The sequence below is a fragment of the Monopterus albus genome, unplaced genomic scaffold (assembly GCF_001952655.1).
Source record: "Monopterus albus unplaced genomic scaffold, M_albus_1.0 scaffold21.1, whole genome shotgun sequence".
NCBI lineage: Eukaryota > Metazoa > Chordata > Actinopteri > Synbranchiformes > Synbranchidae > Monopterus > Monopterus albus.
The window spans coordinates 3,031,909-3,036,859 of record NW_018127901.1 but is presented as its reverse complement, the minus strand read 5'-3'; the positions used below and the strand labels follow the sequence as shown (position 1 = coordinate 3,036,859).

General features: G+C 40.9%; 1 long non-coding RNA gene across 1 annotated transcript in view; it reads left to right on the top strand.

Moving 5' to 3' along the window:
• LOC109956720 (uncharacterized) overlaps positions 1–3,617 on the top strand; it is a 17,090-nt gene extending 13,473 nt beyond the window's left edge. Inside the window, exon 3 of the long non-coding RNA XR_002274455.1 lies at positions 3,459–3,617. This is a non-coding gene — a long non-coding RNA (uncharacterized LOC109956720). The remainder of the gene's footprint in view (positions 1–3,458) is intronic.
• Positions 3,618–4,951: the final 1,334 nt, after the last annotated feature.

Sequence of the window (4,951 nt, the reverse complement as noted above, 5' to 3'; positions counted from 1 at the left end):
AAATGCCCTTTCACTAGAATACATGATGTCAAGTTGTTGTTTCCAGCCTAGTTAGCAGGCGGTGTAACAGTTTGGCTGGAGAACATTTGAAAGCTTCTTTAGTTAGAAAGCTTATTTTAATTGCTGTGCTACTGGTCTTATCTCAGGTGTTTTATTACAGAGGACAGATATTACTGAAGATTTGTTGTGATAAGGGAAATATTCACCTACATAGTAAGTTTAATAAGAGTTGCACAATATCTATGCAGCCTGTGCAGCTTCAGGCCATGCGGTCTGTAATTAGACACATTAGTGTGTACAACGCCCATGTGTTTTTGCATTGCCCAGAGCCCAACACACAGCCAGTGTGGTTCCTGGTGTAAAATGGAAGAACATTGACTAGAAGCGTAAAACGCCGGTTCTGTATTGTGTTTACGAGTACAGTGTATATCACAAGTGAAGATTACAGCTGTGTCTGTTGTATGTAATACAATAGAAACAGATTTGTTCCTTCAGATGACTGAAAGTAGGCTACGTAATTACGTACATGACACTTCACAGGCCCAACCCCAAATTCAGCTAATTTCTTTCACCACCCTCGAAGGTACAGCTGTGAGCTGGCGTGTTGTCTGACCACTTGTGGGAGAGTGATTGTTATTATACCCAGTATATCAACCTTAAGATATAACGGTGGGCCCGTGTCAGTCCAGTTGCACATTATCATAAACAATAGTTAGGCCGCAATATTTTTCTAAAGGACTGCACTGCTGTAAAGGTTTTGTATTAAGTAAATAAAAGGATAATTAATGTGACAACCATGCTGAATGAACATAGCAGAGAGTGTCCTGTCATGTCTCAACAGACAATTGCTGTGTTTACTTTTTCCCAAGGAAACCCTGGATTCATAACAGATTCACAGGATGTATTTGTTATACGCTAATGTCAGGCAGTATCTAATGTGTAGTTTTGTTATCCAGCACGGAAACAGTTGCTCTCGAAACATCATACCAGCAATATTTTGGATCCCGTGCTTTCAGTCCCGTGTTTTTCCACAGAAGTTCAGCAGATACAAGACAAGACAAACATTTCCTTGCTTGGTAGGCCTTTGGGACAGGCAGATGATGCTGGAGTTTGTAAAGCAAGATAGTCTGACATGCTATTTATTTATCTGTCTTTCTTTAAGATGGGTGAGTGTTACGGTCTCCCCTCTGGCTATTCTTCTCTCCACTTGCTGTGCCTAGCTGTCACCACTAGGGGAAGGGGGGGGGGGCTGTAGGGAGTAGATTTGTGATGGGCTATCACAACACACACACAATTTTTATAGCTAGAAAATAAGGACGCTGCCACATTTCAGTTAAGTAAGGTGGAAAACCTAGTTTGAAAATTTTCATTTGGAAAAGATTTGTTACAAATGTGTTAATGAAGTCACAAGTCACCGAGTGTGTGTTTGGAGAGGGAAACAAGTCGGCCACTCATACGTTGTAACATATTTGGTTCGACACATGAAACCGGTAGGTTAGATATAAAACTGTTGAACGAAACTTAAAACCAACACTGACTACAGTTTTAAACTGGCAGGAGAGAGACCTGGCTGCACCTTTTAAAGACTGTAGTCAAACCATAGACTGTATATATGATGGAAGCCATGACAGCTCTGAGAAGTGAAGCCACTGCGAGTTGACCGCCTCTCGGTGGCTGGTTGCTTCCTTCATGTTAGTGGACGGGACATGAGCCAAACAAAAAAAGTACAGTTTCATTAAGAATAAACCTCATTGCTTTGAGTGTTTTACTAAAGTTATTTTCATTTAACTATCCTCTCCTCAGTGACGTCTCTCACCACACATGCCAGGCCAGAGACAGAATGTTTGGTGCCCGCTAGTTAAATCTTTAACTTGTTATATAAACATCTCTTTTTAATATCAGATCTTAAACTGAAAAGTAATTGCAGCTGTCAAATTTATGTAGTGCAGCGACAGACCTGTGTTTCCTCCAGAGTTGTAGTGAAATGTAAATACAACGTAGCATCATATGGAAATATTCAAAGTACAATTATAAAAAAGAAATCTACTGAAGTGGTGAATTAGTTGCTTTCCATCACTGCTCCTATGAATGTAAATGCTCTATGCTTTTATTTAAAACTAATTGAAGTAGCTTCCTTGTGGACCCACAACTGTTTGTGAGCGATCAAAGTCCCTCACCTGGAGTTTGGTTATAAAGCGGCTGACGGACAGACAGTGAAGGGGGTGTGGCTTCTAGTGCAGGCGCTAGGACACGCCCACACACCTGTATACATATCCATATGCTTCCCAGTCACATCTCACGTCAGTATGTAAATGAACATGTGTGTGTGTGCGCTGCCCTAGTTCCAGATGGATCGGTACTGTTATACATTAGACCCGAGGGCCTTCCTATGCCACCTAACTCCACTATGTGTGTGCTGGAACAGTGTGTATGTGCATACACATGTTTATGGTTAAGAAATGTTTTGGTGTATTAGTCTGTGTGTGTGTGTTTTTGTGCAGGTCCATTACAAGTGTGTGTATGTGTCTTGTTCTAGTGTGTACATGTGTATGTGTGTAGGTGTTGTGTTACTGTGGATATGTGAACTGGTTGTACTTTTGCTTGTCTTTTCAGATTAAACTGAGTGGTTGCTGAGAGCCTCACATGGCCTCATGTTGAACCAAAGAACTGGAACAAATTATTAAAAGAATTTATTCACTTGGGAACATCATTAAACTGTTGTATTTTATCAAGCAGATGCCCCCCTGAGCAGCTCAGTTGTTCCAAGTCACTATCAGCTTTTATGCTAATTAATTTTGGTCTGGGTTGATTTTGGTTGCCGGTGGTGACAGCAAGTGTGGTTTAGCTTTAAAGCAAACATAAGATGAGTCACAGTATCATCAGAAATACAACAGAAGAGCAAATGGTGTATCTGTTTGGCCCTCACTGACAGCGAACTGACTGTACCAACAGCACTGAAATGGTTATATATCACATATGGGTCAGATCTGGAACCACATATTCAAGTGGCCCAGATCTGATCTGATCTGGTTTGTCCACACATCTGTGAAAAGATCATATCTGAGTCACGTTGGGGAAGAAAAAATCAGATTGATGTCATTTCAGCCTGTAGTCTGGACATAGCATTAGATAACAATCTGACAATATTTACCAGACTTATACATAAACAGTTGGTTCTGAAGGGGTCACTTTATTTTTCTGTGCCAATGTATAGAATCAATACATAATGTGTAAAAAAAAGAAATGCTGAAAACTAATCATTAAGACAGTTGAACTAAATCAGACGGTTACTCAGATAAAAGCCCAGGCTGAAGAAGGGGTCACAGTTTCAGGACACTGACAACAGATGAGTAAAATGTTGATGAAATGTTGAACAAGCCCTGGCAAGACAGAGGAGACGAAGTAAAGTCAGAGGAGAGGAGGTGTAAAAGCTTGTCTTGTTGTTTCTTGCTGACAAGGGGACTGCTGTGCCGATGGTGGTCAACACATCCAGGGTCAGAGGTTACAGCAACTGAGAGCTCAGGCCAGGCATGTACACAGCCTCCGGTCTGACAGACGAGCGAAGAGACGACCGGCGGGCAAGCGGCTGAATGTCAGGATCAAAGTCTGACGAACTGGGAGGTCTGCCATATGGACCAGTTCTGATGGTGTGATGCCAAGTGACGACGATGAGTGAGTAAATCTTGAGTGGATATTTCCCAGTTTGACCAGTTGGTATATTAAAATTAACAGTGCATATTAACATATGTGATATTCATTATAATAGTAGAAGTTTGGAAGTTCAGTTCAAATTGAATTTACACTGATGCATTGCATCTGGGAAACAGCTGTGGCTGTGGAATGTCGTCTAAAGTCCGACACTGACCAAGGTTTTCACCATCTGTTGCCTCCTCACCTTTTATATGTTTGTAATAACGTCTTGGTAGTAGGAACAGTCATGTCATAGTAGAAGTACTGGTGGTGCTATCAGTAGTAGTAGTTCAACAGCAGTATTATCAACAGAAAACATAGTAATAGTAGTTGCACTTGCGGTACAGTACTGTAGTAGTTGTAGTAGTAATATTAAACAGAAGCTAAGTGGACAGATGTCGAACCTTCTTCCCTTTTTTACCAGATGGTGATGTTCACACACACACACACACACACACACACACACACAGCCTCTGACATGTAGATATTATACTCAATTTTACATGCACGTGTCTCTCTGTCTCACTTCATTAGCCACACTGTAGCACAGCTACAGCCACACAACTTCATACAAACGTAAAAAACATATTCAAACTGTGCTGATAAGGATTAAACATTATACTGTACCATAAAGTATAACCTCTATAAAAATACTATAAACAGCCCAAATACAGGGCAATAGGATGTCATCAGTATCCTAATAATGAATACTTTTCTTTTAATTATGCTTGTCAGTGGGATTTTTTGATGTTTGACTTTTACCAGAAAGTTTTTGTTCTGTTTTATTGTATGTGTGTGTGTTTGCTACCTTTACGCCTTGTTTCCTGTTGAATCAGGATTTGCTAGCAACAAGTCAACCTTTGGTTCTACTTTAAAGTGCAGTTTCTGTGGTGCAGCAGTGTCCAGTCTTTGGTATCTGGGGAGGAGTTCAGAGGATCAGGGTGCACTGGTTTTTATCCTGATTCTCATCAGAAAGGGAAAGTTGAAGTTACATTAGTTTTACCAACCAGTCTCTCCGTCTGCTCCTGTAATCCACACCCTTCTTTTGTCTTTGTGTAGAAGAAGCCCAGACATCTCTCTAGCTTTGCCACTAAGACTTCCCATCATGTGACAAGTTGTGTGTGTGGATAGTGGGGTGGTCTGGTGGCTACCAGCAAAGTTATTGATGCTGGTGACCTTCAGCCCTGAAATAACAGCAGTGAACTCAATAATAGATTAGTTTGCTCTTATGGGAAAAACTGTGTGTGAGTGTGTGTGTGTG